The sequence below is a fragment of the Nylanderia fulva genome, unplaced genomic scaffold, assembly GCF_048542155.1.
Source record: "Nylanderia fulva isolate GAGA-0341 unplaced genomic scaffold, ASM4854215v1 Scaffold1, whole genome shotgun sequence".
Lineage (NCBI taxonomy): Eukaryota > Metazoa > Arthropoda > Insecta > Hymenoptera > Formicidae > Nylanderia > Nylanderia fulva.
In genome coordinates this window covers 2,440,124-2,463,911 of record NW_028189192.1, presented here as the reverse complement: position 1 = coordinate 2,463,911, position 23,788 = coordinate 2,440,124, and the positions used below count along the sequence as shown (strand labels likewise).

General features: G+C 37.0%; 2 protein-coding genes across 8 annotated transcripts in view; one reads left to right on the top strand and one right to left on the bottom strand.

Moving 5' to 3' along the window:
- The window catches only part of heph (polypyrimidine tract-binding protein 1 heph), a 386,169-nt gene that overhangs the window by 325,774 nt on the left and 36,607 nt on the right, over positions 1-23,788 (bottom strand). For 2 of the 6 annotated variants that reach the window (XM_085490344.1, XM_085490352.1), the window contains exon 2: positions 7,123-7,167. The exons of 1 other annotated variant lie outside the window; for it this stretch is intronic. The gene's annotated coding sequence lies outside the window, so the exon portion shown is untranslated. Of the gene's footprint in view, positions 1-7,122; positions 7,168-7,985; positions 8,271-23,788 lie in introns of those variants that run through there. 3 more of the 6 variants (XM_085490339.1, XM_085490350.1, XM_085490366.1) reach the window with 3 other exon arrangements.
- LOC114928501 (pancreatic triacylglycerol lipase) overlaps positions 12,841-23,788 on the top strand; it is a 124,445-nt gene continuing 113,497 nt past the window's right edge. The window contains exons 1-3 of one of the 2 annotated variants that reach the window (XM_085490378.1): positions 12,841-13,445; positions 14,295-14,408; positions 15,214-15,260. The gene's annotated coding sequence lies outside the window, so the exon portion shown is untranslated. Of the gene's footprint in view, positions 13,446-14,097; positions 14,409-15,213; positions 15,261-23,788 lie in introns of those variants that run through there. The other variant, XM_085490376.1, reaches the window with a different exon arrangement.

Here is a 23,788-nt window from a genome sequence, read left to right as displayed (position 1 = left end):
CTTGAGAATTTTTTTTATAATTTAACAACATTGTGGAAGCTGGAATCTCCAAACGCTGATAGCTATTCTATGTTATGTAATGATGTGAATAGACAAAATTGACTGTAATGTTGTGGAAAATGTCAAAAATGGAGATTTACGAAAATTGCATGATAATTTTGTACATGCACAACTGGATTCTTTATATACGAAAATTGTCGCTTATAGTTAGCGTTTTTCATGCTATAATGTTTTTATTTTCTTTCAAAAATTTTAGTTTCAAAAATATATTATTATGTAGCATTATATAAAATATATATAAAAATTTTTCAGGAATTTTCTCTTGCAATGAAAAGAGAGCAATTCACTTTAATAAATAACAATGTTTCTTCAAGGGGTTATGTTTTACGTAATTTTACTCTTTTGTACATATATAAAACGCAGCTTAAAGCATCGCTGTCAACTTACGAAACACTACAATGCCACCCGGTTAATTCAGAATGATTATTTTTATATTAGCATGTCGAGATGTTTCTAAGTTACCTTGTTCGCCGCAACAAACATTGCTGCTCATTACACGCTCGTGTTTCGTGATTGTCCTTCATAATATCATTCGCGAAAGACGGTCTCTCGCGCGAGGTCATCTCTACAAGTCTTAGAATACGGTAAGGCCTCGGGAAGAAATAAGCGTTACGGTATTACCGCGTAATTCGTTGCATCCCTCCCGACAACGAGAACAGAGCGGCTGAGCCGCTGAATCGGGAGGAAGCAGATGCACTCGTGGGCGGCCGGTATGAGAAAATGAATATTTGAAAATCCAAAGGTAGAAATGGGTAGATATGTATGACGACTGGTGGGCCGGTTCGTAGTCTGCGAATATCCCTAGCAACCTTCTAATTCTGACTAAGATTTCTCTCTCTTTCTTTTTTCTCTTTATCTCTTTATCTACCACTCGTAACCTCGAAAACCAAGACCTAAGAATTGCTCGTGGAGAAACGCTCTCCATATATAAATACGCGAAGAAAATTTCGGCGTAGTGTAATAAAACGTAAGCTCGGTGCCGTGGGAAAAATTTTCGAATACGCGACTCTCGCTGAATTGTTTCGCGGAACAATTGTAAAATTATTCCCTTAATCCCATATATTGCGCTGATAATTAATAAATGAGTTTCAATAAATTTAATTAATTTTATCATCGAGGTATACGCTGTTCGAGCTTTTTTCAAATTTAAACATCGCATATCCATATTTTTGATTTCCCACTAGAGATTGAAATTGCTAATTCCTTTTTATTTCAACACGATATGAGGAAAGGGACGAATCGATGAACAAAACGAACTGTCTGATAATGCGACTTGCGACAGGATTTTCCGTCGCGTTTTCCCCGCGAATATAAACCGACAGAGTGCACACACTTTTTAAAGGCCAAAACACACAGCCGCAAACGAACACGCACAAAAGACTATACAGCGATCGCTGTTTAAGCTTTGTTTCGTCACGAGACAAGAGTCACGTAGTAGCATTCACGAGTATCGAGTCGCTCTTTATGGACAAGTGCAACAACGAAGGAGAAGTATAAAACGCGGGGAAAGGTTCAGTGAAAGGAAGCGAGCATGCAGAATGAAAAAGGTGGGCTTCGCCGCAGCACGAATTTACATGTCATGTATCGAGAGAGGCGAGAGCGAAGCTGCGGAAGCCTCCGGCGACGATGCAATCCAACCCGCGCGCGCGCGAGTCTCTCCCTCTCCCTGTGTTTCCCGTTGTATTTTTTTTCTTTTTTTTCTTTTTCTCTGTCGTTCTCCGCTCTTTCTCCCTCCCGCCTTCATCTAACCAACGTAGGTACCGTGTATTTCGTGCTAGACTGCGTTTTCGGTCACTCGATGCGGAAGGGAGGTTAATTGTCGCGCCTTTTTTGTCCGCAGCTTTCACCGCAGCGGGTAACCCGGTCTCGTTGGGAAAAACGAGAGGATAGATCGAGAGAGAGGAAGGGGGAGGGAGAGAAGAGGAACAATCGATTTTTCGGCAGTATACGTCACGACCGATCAACTTCCTCTTTCCTCCTCGCCCGTGGTGTTTCGCGAACTCTCGATATCCGTTCCGCGTATTTTCTTATTCGGCGCGAGAAAAAAGCGCGTTAAAGAACGTAGCCGACATGCAAAATCGTCGAGAGAGCACAGAAACGCGCGAATAGAGTGACATTTTCTGTATTAAAAAATAACTGGAAAAAAACGTTATACTGAAATATTTTTTGATAAAAGGGAAAATTCGCAATATTTTAACAGGCAAAAATTTAATTATCTCTCAAATATATATTATATTGCATAAATATTAAAAAGAGCAGTTTTTCGAACAAAATTTTGAAATATTAAAAAAAAATTCACGATATTACGTATTCGCGGAGCAAAATTATGGTACCCACAGAATAAGAGTTGTTCTCAGCGTCAAAAAGCCGCTTTTGAAAACTCACGCTCAGACAACGTAACATCGCATAACATCCGTAAAGTTTCCTGTCAGCTTGAATTTGCACAACTTCATATCCAACCCCGAGGATTGTAGGAAAGTCGCACTAGTATCTCGCGTCGCGCACGAGTATCTGCGACGTAAACCACCTCGATATGCATCGGGTTCAGGCACTGAATAATTGAAACGATCTTTCGTCTCCGTCACCAGTAGAAATACGCGCGAGTAGCAACTGTGTAACAAGAGCGACATTAGCCTCTCGCAGCGAACGAATGCATCGCGAGAGAAAGGGAGAGAGAGAGAGTAGCACGACGCGATGGTTGCTTGCAATTCTACGATAAAGACAAATTCGAGCAAACGTATGCAAAACAGAAAGACACATGCAGATGGAATAACGTTGTGCAATACGTTCGTTTCTTTCTTTCTTGTTACAACTGTAGGAAATATGAAATAATACAGTACGCTTTCTTTCTCTCTATCCATCTCTTTTCGAACTCCAATTGCAGTAAAAAATTGACGGATTTGATTGAAGTAATGAATTAAGTGAACCTGCGTTGTTATATCTTGAATATCCACCTAATGTATTGTAATTGATTATACAAAGATTTGATAATTATATAAATCAGAAGTATATCATACTGATTGTGAATATAACAGAGATGTAGTAATATTTAAATTTAAAAATATTTAAAATAGTATATAAAAATATATACATATATTTGCGTATATTATAGCATTAATGTATAATAATAAATGTATTCATATGTAATACTTAAAATATTATTTGGATCACACACACACTTTTAATTGTTAAATGCGTATTTATTTTTTATTATCTTCCTAATTTTTTTTTTTATATATGACTTAAAATAATCATACAGGATGTAATAACTGCAATGCAACTTTTGGAAACCTTCAAATATTATTTAAATTATACATTTCTGATACTTCTTTGAAAACTATTGTCCGGCTTAATAATCGCATTTCAAATAAATACGTCCGGGAAACAATTTCCATAAACGAAGCTATACATCGCAATAATTATTTTTGATGGTCTGCATTTGAAATGCGTCCACCGCTTGACACGCCGCGACAACAAATCGTGTATAACGATCGAACGATATGAAAGAGCGCCCGCAGACGGATTCACCGATTTTAACTCGCCTTCTCGGCCTCGAGAGCTCGGCTTGTTAACGCTCCGCAACTTGTAAGCCGCGACTAACAATAAGGAGCAGAGGCAAAGTGGATCTTTCGGATTTCTCTGAAAGGACAAAAGCCTCGGCGAGCTATGAAAGGCAGCGCCGAAGGATTACGGGCGATAACGACGACGACGACGACGACAACGACGACGAAGAACCCGTCTGATATAACGACGCAACTACAGATGCGCGTGTATACGCGACTGGAATAACTGCAAAGAGGAGCGGCGCGGTAGGAACTTTGTTCATTATTCCAACAATTAGCGGGGCTCCTATTTCTTGTCCCGTTCGAGCGAAACGTTCCCTTCCTCTCCCTTCTCTATCTCGCTAGAACGACGACGCACACGATCGTTTCCTTCCTTATGCTTCGCTTTTCTCTCTCATTATCGTTTATCTTTTCCGAAGACGACCGACGAAAGTTGACTTCGCTTGATGTCCGAATTGGGAAGGATCCTCGTAATTGGATAAAATTCCGAACACGAGTCCCGACTAGAATAAAAAAAAATCAATTTCCCGATGAAAACATTCGAGTCTTTACGCACGTCCTCGCGATAGAGAGAATGTAATTTTACGTAGATTACTTTCCCCAAACCGGTCTCTTGATTTTCTAGCTTCGGGAAAGGCTAAAATACGATTTACCTTCCATGCACTTACCGCGCACTTAAATTAAACTGACCGCGGAGTTAATGATATTTCGTAAGCTGCCAGTTGAAGATACGTTATTAATTTTATGCGTGACGTATATTAAGAATATGCTGAATACCCTTATACAATTTAATTCGAAAACAGAACTTCCACGTCTGTCCGGAAGAAATCTACGAAATCTTAATGTCCCAAAGCCCCACCGAGAAACGAATGTACGCCAAAACTAATTGTAAGTCGCGAATAAACTAAGCAAGCCGGCCTAGCGGAAAGCTAAAAGGTGATGCGGTCACCAGGTAGCTTTTCATCGAACGAAATCGACAGGTGCGACCACGGGACGGAGAGGGTGGATGGCTAAAACGATGATGAAGAGAAGAGAGGTTTGCGAACTGCAGAGGAAACCGCAGCCGTCCAAAACCGCCGAGGACACTGCTATTATTCCTCGTCCTTGCACGCCTCTTTCTCTCGCACAAACCTCTTTACCGCCGAAGCTGTCGTCGTCGTTCGTCATCGTCGCCAGTAACCGCGAGCGGCTTTCCTCGACAAAGCTCCGTGTTAATATTCTCCGTCGCGACGCCGACAAAAAGTCCCGCGTTCGGCGATCTTGTCGCGCTTTCTCGTCCCGCAAAAACTACCAACTTCTTATTCCCATCTGTCAAAGGACTGCACGCGATATTTTTGCCGGTGCGTAGCACCCCGTAACACAATATGTACATATTCTTCCGAAGTAAGATTCCCTCGAGATGCTATGATCTACGAAAATCCGCTTCTAGTGCGGAACCACCGCGAAGTTGATGTAAAAAAGGCATTAACGTTTAGCTATTAGACTCTTAAAAATAGAGCGAAGTGTATCATTAAGAAGTAGAGAGATTATTTAGATTAAATTTAAGAAAGAAAGAAACATTTTTAGATTAATTATTTAATATTATTTATATTGAGAAACAGATCCAATTTGAATCACTATCAAGCGCCACTTATTGACTTATCTCATTGTTGACTTGTAAAATTACAAGCGAGACACACATTCTTCTATTATAAGTGAGACGGTTGCCGAAAGAAAAAGGAGAACCGATCGATTGACGGTTGTCGGGACGATCGCGATGGGAGAATGGCGGACAAAGTGGCGAGAGAGAGAGAGATAGAGCGTGCACGTTGCGTAGCTCTCTCCAGATCCGTAATTAAACGGCGCGCGCGGGCGTACGACAAAGGCGGCTCCGATCCAGAGGCAGCGAAATGAAACAACGGAACAGGAGAGGCGGGCCGTCAAAGCTCTCTTCGAGGCAGTCGGTGCATAAACAAGCGCATAAGAGCGCGTCTATATATAGTTATATATGTATACGTGCGATATTTAGCGAAAATCCTAAATCCGCGTCGGGTCAATTAGCCGCGGTTGTAATTGTTGGATAACAATGTCACAAGACCGAATACGAGAACGTTAAACTTATTAAAGAATCGCGCAATCTCTTATCGCGTCTCGTATATATATCGATGTAACACGGCCGCGAAAAGAACAAGCGAAATGTTTCCTGCAAAATAATAAAATGCCTCGAGCCCGACAGCGTCGGCGAAAAAGATTGAGAAATGAAAACTTTCGGCGAGCTTACACCTGCGTCCTCCACCTCTCAACCCTTCCTCCCCTTCTTAGAGCATAAAGCAAGGGGATAAGAGGCGAGATAGTCGACAACCCGCGCGGAGAGACGTAAATAACCCACGAAGTCGTGAAAAAGAACCAACGACAGCGCCCAACGGTAGCCGCAATCACGGAAAGTGGCCGAGTTTCAGCAAGTTTTCCATAATCCTCCCTCTGCAGCTTTACCGCGTGTCTTTTACGGTCATGACAGAAAGATGAAGATCATGAAGCCGGAATAAACCGTTCGCGCGCGCGCGCGCGCTCGCGCGGAAAAGTCAGCTTTCGAGCTTGCACGAGAGATATAAAACCTAATCGCCGGATGTGTGTTCCGGTCTCTCGAGAGGATCGCTCGCGCGGCTTTCGGATTCTGATGAATTTTTCCCGCAAGCTATAACCGAGATCTCGAACTCCGGCGTTTTGCGCGTCTATACGTACAAACGGAAAAAACCCCGTTGTTTTATTTTCCGCACGAGCGCGACGCGTATCATCAGCCCCCGGGATGGCGAACGAGGTCAGAGAGAGAGAGAGAGAGGTCACGCATCAAACATTTAGCGCATACTCCGCGCGATAACTTTGACTACGTCCGCATCAACGCGGGTGTTAGTTATCCCGGACAAAGAGAGCAACACAAACCCGCGCGAGGAGCGTGGATTTAATATGGTACAACCCTACCTGGTGAATATCGCACGGTGGCCAAAATTTGCGCGAAACCGAATTTCTACCGTTTCTAACCGTGCAATGCACCTAATTACGCAATACATTAACAATACACGTACTTCAAACGCGCTCCGCTCCGGTCTCTCTTTCTACCGCGCTGGATTATTATTAGTCCGTACCACACAATACCGGTTGTAATGTCCATCAAAATCTCCTCTGTCGGCGGCTAATATTTAGTCTGTAATTAAATCCGCGCTGAATAGCGGATTGCGAAAGGCCGTATAAAGATAATACTCTGAAAAATCGCGGTGTGCGCGAAACTATTTTTTAACAGATATCACGAAAATGAATACATTTCATTGTGGTTACAAAAACACACGAGTTATAAGAAATATTCTTTGAAATCAGCTAAATCTGCGCATTATATATGTAGGTATGTGCGTACATATCTTCTCTCTGATATAATTCTCATAAATATCTATTACCATCGGAACTGTTATTTTCATAAATATATCACTTCAGAGATAAAATAAAAATAATTATTCACCAAACTCACCAGTACGATGTGCAGCAACGGACTTGTAGTACAACGTCGTGTGATCTGTAAAACACAAACACATTTAAATTACAAAGCAATGTCCAAAAAATAACTGATTTTTCAAGAAATTATTCTGCGAATTAAATCTTTCATTTATTCTCTTCATACATATATGGCTTTAAATAACAAAATTATATAATTTTTGATTAAAATTATATTTTATTAAAGTTTAAAGGTAATTAAAATTTAATCTTAATTAAAATGTTTTATTAAATATAAACTTTTGTTACATGTAAAAGTCTATGTCCATGTGCAAATAAATTAATTTATATAATTTATTTGTAATAATATTTAAATAATTTTGTTTTAAATTATATATATCTAACATTAAAATATTTTTTATTTAGATTGCATATAGATTGTTTCAAATTACATTGTATTTTATAAAAATTTGTATTTCCTCAATGAAAAATTTATTTTCTCAAAATTAGATAATTTTTTATTAAATATCAATTTAGAAAATATATAAAAATTTTAAATTACAAAAAAATAATTTGTGTATATAATTATACCTATAATTATATCCGAAACAATCGTTTATTATAGAATTACATGCAATGCAAATAAATCTTGGGAACAAATTGTGCATTAAAATATTTAATAATAAATATTTACTTTCTCTCTTCAAAAGATATTAGTTACAAAATATTTTATTAACTAAACTTTTAAATATATTTAAATATACTTACAAATTTAGTAAATTTATGTGCGTACACGTATACATTATTTATTACAGTAATATAGAATAAATCACCATTACAAAATAAGTAATTAATTTTTACAATTAAAAAAATATATTAAATAAGTTACAAATTCCTCACCTCACAGTTACTTCACAGTTGCCCGATGCCATCCTGGCCTCCTCCTCCTCTCGTTAATCCTTGATTGCTTTTTCATGGCACTCACACGCGGTTAATTACGGTTAATCACTAATACTAATCAAGAAGAAAAACGATCACACTACCGACATTAATTGCACACAACGAACATTTTATTATTCATATCCTGACGGAAGAACGAATGCGAAAACTACGATCCACTCGACACACGAAAATTACCCAGCAATGTTACAATTAACGATAATTAGCTCGCGTAATTGATTAACTTCCGCTATAAACGGCACGTTGAATTATCGTAATGATGGTTGTTTAATTTAAGCAACAAAATGACACGAACTACATATATTGTTGAATAAAAGCACGCAATTTTATTACTTAGCATATAAACATAAATAAATATAAAAGTTAAAATTAAAGAGAAATATCAAACTACTTATTCGAAAAGATAGTTAGATATTTGTCGACATATTTTCGCCGAATGACTGGCGAAATACGCATTCGATCCTGAAGTAGAAATGTCCAATCTACGATGATATATGCGATTGATAAATATTCAAGTAAAGTTAATCAGATGTATTTACTAATAAAATGCATCGCGGCATCATTCAGTCCGCCCTGTATTCGTGACGTTTTGTTAAACATGAATGATATTGGCTTCGCGATGATAAATATTATCGAGTTAATGAAGTCAGAAATGATATAATTGAAAGTTAATTTTACAAGCGCGGTAGATCACTCTGAAAATCCTGCGAGAAATACATGCGTACTATTAATAAACATTTGATTTATCATGCCATTTCGTTACGCGAATCAAATAGCTGTCGTCGCGAATACTTTTGTACGTGTCGTTTATTAAGAGAGAATTAATCAATTACGAGCTGATTATCGTCAATTGCTACATGATGGAAAATTGAATATCTCTGTAGATGCAAATATTACTCGCGCCGCTACCTGCACGCTCGCACGTTGCACGAATGACGTTAAGGTTATGTCATTCGATTCACAAATTCCACTATTCTTCTTTGGTCTCCGCGTATTCCGGATTCTTCGCCGGCGTCATTGTTTTGTAGGAATACCAATCTCTGCATCGAGAACTGACCTCGTAGAAAATACTTTGAACACTCGCACTCACGTTTTTTTTTCGTCCGCGACGAGCGGCGACGCTCGAATTTTAAGTATCATTTTTTCGACGCGTTTCGGTAAAACGCCAAAATCGCGAGAGCTTATTCGCGCGCGAATAACACCGATGCTCCATTTTCGCGTCGCCGCTTTTCTCAAGGCTACTTATCGGAGGACCTTATCAAACGATGATGACGACTTCTCCGCGACGCACTGAGAAGTTCTCAGACCATATTCCAAAATTGACTGTCAGTACTGAAATGCTATAGTTTATATATATATCCAATGTGTACTATAATATTTCAGTACTGATAGTCAATTTTGCAACACGGTCACAGTATCAAGACGATCACAGGCACAGTTGTTGTGGAGGGGGTACGACAGATGTCGCGGCGATCACAGCGTACGCGGCGTACGCGGAGAGCCCGACGACCGACGACCAGCACGCTACACGTCTGGCGCGAAACTGATCCCAATAGCCAATCGTGAGACTCCTTACTTATGTACGATTAGTGCGCCACTAGTAATCGCCTACCTGTATATAAGAACTGCGTTGAAGGAGAAACGCTTTTTCATGGTTTGCTGCGATGGTGACCATACGACGCTTCTCGATAGATTTGCATCATTAGTAAACTTAAAAAAATAAACTCGGAAGAATGCTAGACTGAATAATAAAAAGAGAAATAATTGCATTGTGATTAAAATTTTTAAAGATATATATAGATATAAAGATATATTTTATACATTTAATTATACATATAGCTATTATATCATATGTTTATATACGAATAAATAATTAAATAAAAAATTGAAAAATGTGTGTACATTTTGAAATAATATAATATAGCTATATGTATAATTAAATGTATAAAATCTATATATTTATAGATAGCGACATACTTATATATAGAATAAGTATTTTTTTAAATAATTTCTTTTAATAGTTTCAGGATCGTTTGTTTTAAATTGTAGAATTCAATCGTCTACATATTCTTAAAATATAACGATATAAATTTTAAATAAAATGCAATGATGAAAGCGATTAATTATAACATTTTTGATATCATAAATGTTTAGAGAACAATAAAGAAAATTGTATAAAGGAAAAGAATGTATACAGAAAAAGAATTGCGAACGAGTGACGTCCTCAGATGGAAATTAGTAACCCTAAAAAGGGCCATTTATAATTATCGCCAATCTGTAGATAAGCTTTCTTCTGGGTCTTCGTTAGCAGCAAGACTGCTTGAATGTTTTTTTCCTTTTTCTTTAGTTTTTTCGCCTTCTCCACGATCATACATGACGAATAAAGATTTGCAAGTATCGAACGAGAGATCCTCTTATCGATGCGAAGCGCACGATGCTCTAATATGTTCTGTGAAGTGCGCTTGCTTTACCACGGTATTTATACTAAGCTACGGACCCTTCGAGCGACCAATGGCGTGCCGTACAGCCACGCCGCGGCACGTGATTGGCTGCACGAAGGTCCCGCAGCTTAGTATAAATAGCGTGGCGAAGCAAGCGCACTCCACAGAACGTATTGAAGCAGCGTGCGCATCGGATGGATCACATCGATAAAGGATCCCTCGTTCGATAACCACAAATCTTCTATTTGTTATGTCTAGCAGTGGAGAATGCGAAAATACTAAGGGAAAAGGAAAAAACATTCAAGCGGTCTTGCTGCCAAAGAAGACCGAGAAGAAAGCTTAACTTCGGTTTGGCAATAATTATAAACGGCCCTTTTTAGAGCCACTAATTTTCGACGGAGGACGTCACAATTCTTCGCAATATTTTTTTTATACATTCTCTTTCTTCATAAAATTTTCTTTATTCTCTAAACATTTATTATATATTAAAAATATTTTTATTAATCGCTTTTCATCACTGCATTTTATTTAAAATTTGTAGATCGCTATATTTTAAGAATATGTAAACAATTGAATTCTACTATTTAAAACAAACAATCTTAATACTAAATTATTCAAAGAAAAAATTTAATGATTCTATATATAAGTATCTTGCTATCTAAAAATATATATAGACTTTATATATTTAATTATACATATAAATATTATATTATTTCAAAATGTACACATTTTTGAGTTTTTTATTTAATTATTTATTCATATATAATCATATGATATAATGACTATATGTATAATTAAATGTATAAAATTTGTATATATTTAGATAGCAAGATCTATATATAAAATCAATAAGTATTTTTTTTTAATAATTAGTTTTAGGATTGTTTGTTTTTTAAATAGTAGAATTCAATCGTCTACATATTCTTATAATATAAAGATAAAAATTTAAAATAAAATGCAGTGATGAAAAGCGATTAATAAAAGTATTTTTTAAATTATAATGTTGTTTAGAGAACATTTAAAAAATTGTATAAAGAAAAAGAATGTATAAAAAAAAGAATTGCGAAGAATTGTGACGTCCTCCGTCGAAAATTGGTGGCCCTAAAAAGAGCCGTTTATAATTATTGCCAATCTGAGGTTAAGCTTTCTTTGGCACCAGGCCGCTTGAGTGTTTTTTCATTTGCTAGACATAATGAATGGAAGATTTGCGGTTATCGAACGAGGATCCTTTATCGATGTGATCCATCCGATGCGCACGCTGCTTCAATACGTTCTGTGGAGTGCGCTTGCTTCGCCACGCTATTTATACTAAGCTGCGGGACCTTCGTGCAGCCAATCACGTGCCGCGGCGTGGCTGTACGGCACGCCATTGGTCGCTCGAAGGGTCCGTAGCTTAGTATAAATACCGTGGTGAAGCAAGCGCACTTCACAGAACATATTAGAGCATCGTGCGCTTCGCATCGATAAGAGGATCTCTCGTTCGATACTTGCGAATCTTTATTCGTCATGTATGATCGTGGAGAAGGCGAAAAAACTAAAGAAAAAGGAAAAAAACATTCAAGCAGTCTTGCTGCTAACGAAGACCCAGAAGAAAGCTTATCTACAGATTGGCGATAATTATAAATGGCCCTTTTTAGGGTTACTAATTTCCATCTGAGGACGTCACTCGTTCGCAATTCTTTTTCTGTATACATTCTTTTCCTTTATACAATTTTCTTTATTGTTCTCTAAACATTTATGATATCAAAAATGTTATAATTAATCGCTTTCATCATTGCATTTTATTTAAAATTTATATCGTTATATTTTAAGAATATGTAAATGATTGAATTCTACAATTTAAAACAAACGATCCTGAAACTATTAAAAGAAATTATTTTAAAAAATACTTGTTCTATATATAAGTATGTCGCTATCTATAAATATATAGATTTTATACATTTAATTATACATATAGCTATATTATATTATTTCAAAATATGCACACATTTTTCAATTTTTTATTTAATTATTTATTCGTATATAAACATATGATATAATAGTTATATGTATAATTAAATGTATAAAATATATCTTTATATCTATATATCTTTAAAAATTTTAATCACAATGCAATTATTTCTCTTTTTATTATTCAGTCTAGCATTCTTCCGAGTCTATTTTTTTAAGTTTACTGACAATGCAAATCCATCGAGGAGCGTCGTATGCTTACCATTGCAGCAAACCATGAAAAAGCGTTTCTCCTTGAACGCAGTTCTTATATACAGCTAGGCGATTACTAGTGGCGCACCAATCGTACATAAGTAAGGAGTCTCACGATTGGCTATTGGGATCAGTTTCGCGCCAGACGTGTAGCGTGCGGGTCGTCGGTCGTCGGGCTCTCCGCGTACGCCGCGTACGCTGTGATCGCCGCGACATCTGTCGTACCCCCTCCACAACTGTGCCTGTGATCGTCTTGATACTGTGACCGTGTTGCAAAATTGACTATCAGTACTGAAATATTATAGTACACATTGCATATATATATGAACTATAGCATTTCAGTACTGACAGTCAATTTTGGAATATGGTCTGAGAACTTCTCAGTGCGTCGCGGAGAAGTCGTCATCGTCGTTTGATAAGGTCCTCCGATAAGTGAAAAGCGGCGACGCGAAAATGGAGCATCGGTGTTATTCGTGCGCGAATAAGCTCTCCCGATTTTGGCGTTTTACCGAAACGCGTCGAAAAAATGATACTTAAAATCCGAGCGTCGCCGCTCGTCGCGGACGAAAAAAAAACGTGAGTGCGAGTGTTCAAAGTATTTTCTACGAGGTCAGTTCTCGATGCAGAGATTGGTATTCCTACAAAACAATGACGCCAGCGAAGAATCCGGAATACGCGGAGAGCAAAGAAGAATAGTGGAATTTGTGAATCGAATGACATAACCTTAACGTCATTCGTGCAACGTGCGAGCGTGCAGGTAGCGGCGCGAGTAATATTTGCATCTACAGAGATATTCAATTTTCCATAATTGTAATAATTGACGATAACCAGCTCGTAATTGATTGACACTCTCTTAATAAATGACACGTACAAAAGTATTCGCGACGACAGCTATTTGATTTGCGTAACGAAATGGCACGATAAATCAAATGTTTATTAATAGTGCGTATGTATTTCTCGCAGGATTTTCGGGTTGATCTATCGCGCTTGTAAAATTAACTTTCGATTACATCATTTCTGACTTCATTAACTCGATAATATTTATCAGCGCGAAGCCAATATCATTCATGTTCAACAAAACGTCACGAATACAGGGCGGATCGAATGACGTCGCGACGCATTTAATTAGTAAATACATCTGATTAACTCTATACTTGAATATTTATCAGTCACATATATCATCGTAGAATGGACATTTCTATATCAGGATCGAACGCATATTTTGCCAGTCATTCGGCGAAAATCTGTCAGCAAATCTAATTATCGTTTTAATCATAGTTCGATATTCATCTTTAAGTTTAACTCTTATATTTATTTATGTTTACATGCTAAGTAATAAAATTGTGTGTTTTTATTCAACAATATAAGTAGTTCGTGTCATTTCGTTGCTTAAATTAAATAACCGTCATCACGATAATTTAACGTGCTGTTTATAGCGGAAGTTAATCAATTACGCGAGCTAATTATCGTTAATTGTAACATTGCTGGGTAATTTTTGAGTGAATCGTAGTTTTCACATTCGTTCTTCCGTCATGATATATGAATAATAAAATATTCTTCGCGTACAATTAATGTCGGGAGTGCGATCGTTTTTTTTCTTGATTAGTATTAGTGATTAACCGTAATTAACCGTATGTGAGTGCCATGAAAAAGCAATCAAGGATTAACGAGAGGAGGAGGAGGCCAGGATGGCATCGGGCAACGGTGGAGCAACCGTGGGGTGAGGAATTTATAATTAATATATTTTTATAATTGTGAAAATTAATTTCTTGTTTTGTAATGGTGATCGTTTCTATATTACTGTAATATATAATGCATACATGTGCGCATATATTAACTAAATATATTTAAAAATTTAGTTTGTAAAATATTTTATAACTAATATTTTTCAGTAAAATAAATATTTATTAAATATTTAGTTTTACACATTTTGTATTCAAAATTTTTAATGACGTGTAATTATATAATAAATAAATAAATATATAAATTATTCAGATATATTTATAGATACAAATATACATATACACAAATAATTATTTTGTAATATTATAGTTTTGTTTATTGTCTAGATTGATATTTAATAAAAAAAATTATCTAATTTTGGTGTGAAAATTTCGTTAAATACAAGTTTTTATAAATTACGATTTAATTTAAATAAAAAAGTAAATAAAATCTAATTGTAAATAAGAAATCTTTTAGACAAATTATTTATAATGATATAATTACGAATAATTTCTGTGATTATATAAATTATTTATTTGCATAAAGACAGATTTTTCTATTTAGCATACTTTATAAAAATTTATATTAAAAAAATTTTTTTTAATTTAAATTTTAATTAGCTTTTAATTTCATTTAAATTTAATTTTAATCTAAAATTAGATAATTTTGTTATTAAAGACTTGTACATATATGTACCTCTAAAGAGAATAAATGATAGATTCGCGGAGTAATTATTTCTTAAAAAATCAGTTATTTTTATTTTTTGTACATAGCTTTAATTTAAATGTATTTGTATTTTGCAGATTATACAACATTGTATACTACAACTCCGCTGTTGCGTATCGTACTGGTGAGTTAAATCATTTTTCACTTTGTAATCTTTGAAAGTAATAGATTTGCGAGAAATATATCAGACATATACATATACAGGTATATAAACGTTATCGCATATACAAATATATTACATATTATGCGTAGTTATAACGAGCTTGAAATGCATTATCGTCGAAATTAATTAACGGAAGCAAAAACACCTATTATATTAGATTCCACCTGTAATTATTTACGCAATATTGTATAGATTATGATAAATTATCCAGTTAATTTACTGCGTGTGTGTAATCATCTTGCATTACATTTACATTTTCTACTACTTTACACTGAAACAGATTGCAATAGGGTTCTGCTAACGCGCGTGATCAGGACGTAACGTCGTCAAATCAGGACGCAATATAGGAATGCACTTTGCAATTCCCTTTGTATCGGAATGACGGATATCTCGCGATTCTGATTGGCTATACGCTATATATGGGGGAGGATATTATAGACATTGCTCAGTGTCGGCTCCGGCACGATTCCGGTTGACAGTTTGATTGCGAGCGCAGTCTGTAATCCGGCTAACTTACAACGTTATCCAGAACTTTGTTCAGCGCCGATGAAATGAAATAAGCTCAACTGGCAACTCTCCCTATGTCTCTCTACGTTGAAAAGCAAACGGCATATTCTAACGCTCCTATTGGACGTGACATTCAAACTTGAAGTGAAGTTATCCGTAGCGTAGCACGGAGAGAAAGCTGAGCTTATTTAAACATTATCTCTCTCTCCGTGATTCTGCGAGTACATGTTGAACGAACTTATCCTCGGGATCGTCGCATTATTTTCGAAACTCTTTCATTAATATCTATTTATTGTGTTATTCTAATTTAATTGTAGAGACATCCACTTGTAATAATACTCTCCCTCTCGTGTGCGCGCATAATATTTTTGTTATAAATTCGGTAAATATTCGAAGAAAAATATTTGAGTTTCTCTTCAACAATTTATGTTCGTAAAACTTACATATCAGTCATAATATCAAAGTATCGTAGTAATATAATGGAAGCATAATAGTTTTCAAAAATTACATTTCTATCTCGGCGGATTTCTCGATGGATCATGCTAATAACCATTGTACGCATGAAAGGCAGGATAAATCTGTTTCAAAGGGCCTATATCGTCCGGTTTAAGAAAAGTTATTTCAAAACGCACAATCGGCTATTCTAACGTCATATAGTATCGACGTATTGATGGTCTGCTCTTCTCGGACTAGGAAAGCTATAACAATCGATATCGTTAATCGCGGACGGCAACTTCTTACAAAGGATGAATACATTGAAGGATGCATTCAATGGGCAGATAAGTAAATGGCTTCGTGCTTATATAACTCTTTCACGAGATTATGCCCCTCTATATTATAGACTTTAATGGTTTCGTAATACTAACACATAGTTATGTGAAGCATAAAGATTAATAGACAATGTAAAAAAAAAATAAATAAATAAATATTTAAATAAAAATATAAGCATGAAAATCATAAAAATATATAGATAACAAAATTTCTACGTGTACTAAAGAATTAAAAATAAAGTTATTCGTCCGTCTATATAATCGAAAAGGAAAATGACTTTCAGTGTAACCCACGGAACGTGCCGAGCCTTAAAGTCAGATAAACAGCGAATGTTTTCGCGTCTTTCGTCCACTAAGAAACAATTTCATCAGCATACGCTTCGCGGCGTTCTCGGGATACGGATCGTTCTAAATTAAGAAGCCGACATGCGGAAATAAACTTGCCTCCGTTATGGGCAAAAGCGGGCGCTCCATCAGCCCCGGGGGTTGATATGGTTTCTGGTTTCTATTGGCAACGCGATATGGAGTTCACGTCGAATCCGCAGTATCCATAACGGGAGCATGATCCTTTCGAGACTGGTAAATTGAAGCCGAGATACGCAAGACCGGATCGCTTTTCCAAATTGAATTTTCCGCGGTGCTTAAACGTTCCTCCTCGTTCCGCGTTTCCCTACAGCGACAGACTAAAATCACTGAAACGTCCGTCTGTACGACGGTATGTTTTCATCTCCGGGAATAACATCGTCGGTTCCGTCCGGGAGGAAGGATGGTTGACGGTACGAGCCATTTACGTGGAAAGCGAGCAAATGTAAACTTCAGAAGCGATAAATGATGATATGACGTAAATACAAATTAATACGCGGCATTATGATGTTCGATTATAATGTTAAAACGTGAGATAATGCTTTTCCCGTCAAATCTGCACGATGATTCGGAAATGTTCGGAAATTAATAGAAATTCGTACGATTTTGCACATTACAACACGATCGATTTTATTCGTCACGAAGGGAAAACGTCGTTACGTGTTCTCACGTAACGAAATCAGTGTCGACGAACGCGTCTGATAAGTTTAATTTAATTTCACTCGTCCGGAGAGTGCACTCTCTACTTGACAGAGAAAAGACATTGTCACGCTATCCCGTAGAACGCCGAGGGGAAGGGGGGCACAAAAACCATTTAGAGATGTCCAAATATATTATCATCTATTGTCACGTCACATAAATCTATTTATGTAAATATCAAGCGAAATTAACGCGATCGCGCATTACTAATCCGTAGACTTGCGTCAGTAGTAAGTACAAATAACTGGTCAGACTTATCGGCATCTCGCGCAACACTCGTATTAAAAGATCTCTATTTGCCAAGTCTCTTAACAAATATTTAATTACGATGAATCAGAATCAAAATTCGTATAGGTAATAATACCGTGATAATAATACGTATTAAAAATCTTATATATTAGATTATAATTTTGTTTTAAATCGGAGTTTGAGATGTAAAATAAGTTTCAGTCATCCCTATATTCTAGATTACGATGAGAAACGACAATATCAGAGTTCAATGCTTTTGTGCTTATTACGATTGTCTGCATGTACAATATGTATGTACTCGACCGGCATGGAAACCCATAGAGCAATAATTCTACGGACTTACGTCCTCTGTTTCGAGCGTGTGTAAGGTTTCTCTGAGCTTCTCTTCTGATAACCAGCACGCTCGTATATTACTCTATATATGAGTAATGCACTTTACTCGGTTAGGCCTCCACACGCGTATTCGCACACACATACGATGCTCGCAGCATCGCCATGTGGACCGAGGGTCCATACGAAGACGCGCCGAGAGGCCCGCATAATCCGAGGTCTGGTCCAGATCAAAGCCAAGTCCCGCGTAATATATTCTCTATGAATAACTCAGTCGAGAAAGAGAGGAAGAGAGAGGAGAGAGATTCTGCGGAGATGGTGGTTTTGCGCGCCGTGACCTTTTCCCGTCTCCTTTCTTCACCTCTTTTCGACCCATATATACTGCGAATCGTAAACGAAACCAACAGCGTGATACGAAACGGGAAAATTAAACGGCGGAAGCCATCGCTCCACGGGGACTACTATTGCATCCTTCGATCGGAGAATATAAAGTAAAGTAGTGACTGGGGATGGATGGATTGGCGATATTTTGATATTATCCGACCCCTGCGTCGTTGACGACGCAGACATGATCGAATCTGCATCAATCAGTAGTAAATATATTTCAAAAATGTAAACTTTTAAAAATAAACATTTAAAAATGAATATTATTTAAATATTGTTACAAAATTTGTTTAATTCCATGAAAATTATAGAAACGCAGAAAATATCAAAAACGTAATAATTTCAAATTAAAATAATTTTAAGAGAATTTAATAATTTTTATCTAAAATAATATTTAAAGTTTGAAACTTGTATTATTTTTTTAATATCATTTATTGCATTATATCTCAAATATTACTTTAAATGTTATGAAAAACAATTAGAAACGTAACAAAACAAATATGCATTTATATGAAAACCATGACTATTCTTTACTTTTCCAATGCTAATTTAAAAAGAACATTAGTAGGATTTAATAGTAATAAAACCTTTAATAAGAATACGAATTGAAAAAATGTAAATCATATTAGAATGAAGCAAAATAATTATTAATTAAAGAAAATAGCATTCAAATATTTTCTTATTGTTTATATATATTTCAAATGTCTACTTTAAGAAATATTGTACATATTTAAAATGTTTCTTTGATTCGTAAAATCGTAAAACTTTAAATATTTCGAATAGTATTTTATAGTAAACGTACAGATAAATTATTACTTCTTACATAAATTATTCATTATTCAATAAGAGATAAGTAGCTTCTTATACATAGCTATATAGCTTGTATTTTTATTTTTGCTTTTCAAGATATTATTTTGCCTTTCTTATCAATACAAATAATTATTTGCAATATAAACGCGCGATGGCGTATTATAAATACACTTCATAATTTCTAAATCGCAACTAAAGTATCTTGTTTGCCGTTGACAATCTCCGTTAAATTGACACGGTAAAATATGCAAGAACTCGGGTCGCGCGGCAAACGTCGCGAATTGTTCTCGCAGCGGAATTTCTCGGCTTTCTCGGGCGCGACGACTTCGCGGAGGAAAAGAACGAGAGAGGAGAGGCAAGCTGCAACCGACTTTATTAGGATGCCGGTTAACGGTGAAAATGTGGACAGAAAATTTAAGCCGTCCCTGACGGCGCTAAATAAACCCGGACGCTTTTCCAGAACGCTCGGACAATGTGGAGGGTGGACAGCGGTTACACGAGAGAGAGAGATGCCCAGTCACGACATAGACCGGCCGGCTTAAACGGTAATTACGTCGCGACGCATAATGCGTACATTTGTATCTATTAGTCGACAACAGCAACAATGCGTCCTCGCGTTCCCTAAGGCCGAGATATTAATCATTCTAACGCGCCGTCACACGAAAACGCGATTGATTGGAATCTCAAAATGGAGAGTGGTTTGATAATCCTTTTTCCGCGATTGTGAAGATATAACGAAAATATAATCGAACGACATCATATATATGCATATCGATCTGACACATCCACGACTCTTTTCCCGTGATAATAATTAGCTTCCTTTTTTTTCTTTTTTTTTCAAAACAATTCATTAATATTATTCCAAAGGTTTTTACAAATTTTGGAAAGAATCTTGAAACTTTTGTCCTAAAAGCCTTTTTTTAAAAGTGTCCCCAATAGAAAATGTTCCATTGAATATTTAACATAAAATATTTTTCTTGACATAAATATGAATTTTCGTAATACATTATATTGCAACAAGAATGTCTATCTCCAAGATTTACAAATCAGACAGGATTTCCAAACATTTCATAATTTTGAGTAACATTTGAAACAATTCAAGATTACATAGTTATGCACATCGCAAAGTGACACACGCGTGTCCATCACTAGATACACTAGATTATCAATTATTACAGAAAAAAGTGTCACGAGTCATTAAGTTACTTGTGTGATGAGACGATACTGCGGACGTTTATCGTGTCAGCAAAAATAAATGTCGTATCGTAATTTATACAAATTAATCTGAAACGCCTAATATGCTTGTTTTAGTATCGTACTAAAAGATTACGTCGGGCTCGATATAGTCACCATCTATCACATTCGGTGCGTTTATCGCGCGTCGTAAATCTACACGCGCGAACTCGGACCGTTCATGCTAGTCGAGATAATTTTATAGTATATTCCATGGCAACTTTACGATACATGCAACTCGTCCTCCGATTAATTTGATTGAAATGGTGACGACGATTGCGCGCGCTCTATTTTCTTATTCCTCGGTTATTAATTAATTGCAATAAATTTATTACAATCGGGGGCGCCGATTTCGCGATGAGATTCTCCTCGCCCGCTAAATCTCCCTTTCTCTCTTCTTTCACCTCTCCGTCTCGACGTTCGTCGTACCTTAAGATATTCGTCCGGAGAAATACGTCTCGCGTATAATCCGGACAGAGTCACTGCGTTAAGTGACGCGGAATTCAACGTTGGAACGAAAGCCCTGGTGGCGGCGGTAACGAAGTCTTTATAGCCGTCCCGTCGGCAGGAACGTTAATTAATGCGTTAACGAAGAGGGTGGGCTCCCCTGCCGGGCCAGTAAAATCGGTATACATTTACGGTACACATTTACGGCTCCCGGAAAAGGATATCCGATTACGACGAGGAACTTGGAAGAGCGCACGCTTGCCCGGGGCATGCACAGCACAGGTTGATAGCCGAAGTAACATAAAACGTTTATCCAATCGAGATATTTATCCATGCGAACGATAGGCTGATTACGGAAGAGATTGCAGAATTTTTCTCGGTTAATTAAAAAAGAACGGATCTGTTTTTCGAAAAACGGCGAATTTGGAAATTTTTGCGCGATATATATATTTTCACCACAATTTTTCTCTCTGATTCAAAAAATTGACTCCGCGAATTAGGTTGCTGAAATAACTTTGACGGAAAAAAATTCTACAGCTATCTGCTATTTTTCGCCCTCTTCGTTCCCATGCATACTTTGTTTCCGTGCTTCGTGTATATGCGCCATTTTAAATGCTATTCACGCGTAAGTAACATATCCTGCGAGACTAAAGGAATTATACGGTTGAGCGACGGATATGTAGCGCGCACAACGTCGAACGAAATTAAGCCTCGCAGCTTATTAAGCTCGTCGGGCGTCGTCGTCGTCGTCACAGGGGGGCCCTCTCTCTCTCCCTCTCCTTCTCGTTCATCCTGTGCTTGCGAATCTTGCGAGCCTATGCGACAGCAGGGACCGCGCAAGCTCCTTTCCTAGCCGACTTTCATTTTGCGCGCGAGTGACTTCACTCCTCTTCCTCCTCGATTTACCCCGAAGCAGTCAACCCATATGAGACTGGGGGTAATTTTCTAAGACTGTACATCGCGAAAAGTGACTTTGGAAAATGATGAATTGGAAGAGGAAAGGGTGACGAAAAAGTCTTTTAGGCTCTATTTTCTTGATCTATATATGTGAAGATGAATGAGAGGGATGCTGTAAAAAAAAAAGGTTGTCATGCAGAAGCGCGTTGGAGAATCGTGTGATCTCTTGTTTTTCAACAAAATATTTTTTTACAATTTTTTCTATGAATTTTGAATTGAAAATCCAAAAATATAACAGATGCAGTTGATATATTTTAATAAATGTTTTTCAAACAACTGAACACAATAAAACACATGACAATCCAGATTGCGTATCGAATAAGGATAGGATATTAAATTTAATAGTATAGCTATTGTACATTGCCGAGTGTTGTTCGGGCATTGCCAATTATTGTGAAGAGCAAAATAGAGGAATGATCGAATGGTAAATTTTTACGGTTGAACGGTGCACAATCGAAGTTAAATCGTTAACGAGCGTTTCCGCTACTCGACCGCTAATTTTTCTCATGGACGGAAGAATTTATTAAACCAAATCACGGCATGCATGGCCAAATTACACAATATTTCGGATCGAGTTGGAAAGTTTCCAGGTAAGAAAACGGAAGAGAAGAACGAAAGGAGTTCAAGTTAGTCGCTAAAGTATCGCGAGAGTTCAAATGTCGTCGGTTGTTATCCGCCTCGAATGCGGTCTCGTTAACCAAATGCACGACAAAAAGACTTTACAAGTAACGCCGACAACAGCAGCTTAATAATAGTGCGGTATTATAACATTGCACATAAAAATATCGACTAATGATACTTCACGTAGAAATATTTGCATACTTCGCTATATCATTCTTGTCACTTTATTACGCGAATCTTACTGTCGACTTAAATTTTTCAATAACATTTAAATGACATAATAGATAGGATCCGAAATAAATTCTGCCGGCAAAGAAGACGTCGCAAAATTTCAGCAATATAAAATTTCGGTCTTTGAATTCTGTAAATAATGAATTAATTTAATTTCTCTTTATCATGCTCCATGCAGACAATAAAAATAATTTTTTATCACACAAACCTGCGTGCTTTGATTAGCGAATGATTTGCGAAAATGTTAGGACGGTGAAACGGAGTGAATGCATCAGAGGACGAGCGTGGCCGAATATACATCAGGATCAACGGGAAGAGCGGACCTTGAATCTTTCATGAAGAGATCTCGTACCTTTTAATGTGTGTGTTAGGTGACGGTTGCCCTGATGCGATCTATGTATACCCGTATATATAATGTGCATGTATGAATATAGCGGTTGAGTTATACACGTATAAGGTCCCTTCCGGCATATCGCATCCTTATACATGAGATACAAATCCTGAGCTCTCTGATTATGGATCCCGAGATGACCCTCGAGTCGCGCGCGATTAATACGTGCATTTTTCACTCAGCGAACACCCGCGAATCCCAGATCCCGTAATTTACATATTTTACTTTGCGAAACGTCCCGAAAACCCCCTTTGTTGCGAGATTCTTCGTCGCGTTCGAATCGTCGAATTAACCCGAGTTTGAAGTTAAAAAACCGAGATTCTCGCTACAATCGAGAATTCGTACACGAGATAAAATGTATATTATTACTCGCTTATATTAGCTAAAGATCGCTCTTAGATGCTGATCGAGATTAAACTATTCCACTTGGTACTTGACGCTGCTCATATCGAGACAAATTCCCGATATATCGGCTTCCGCGTGAGGATCTTCAATGA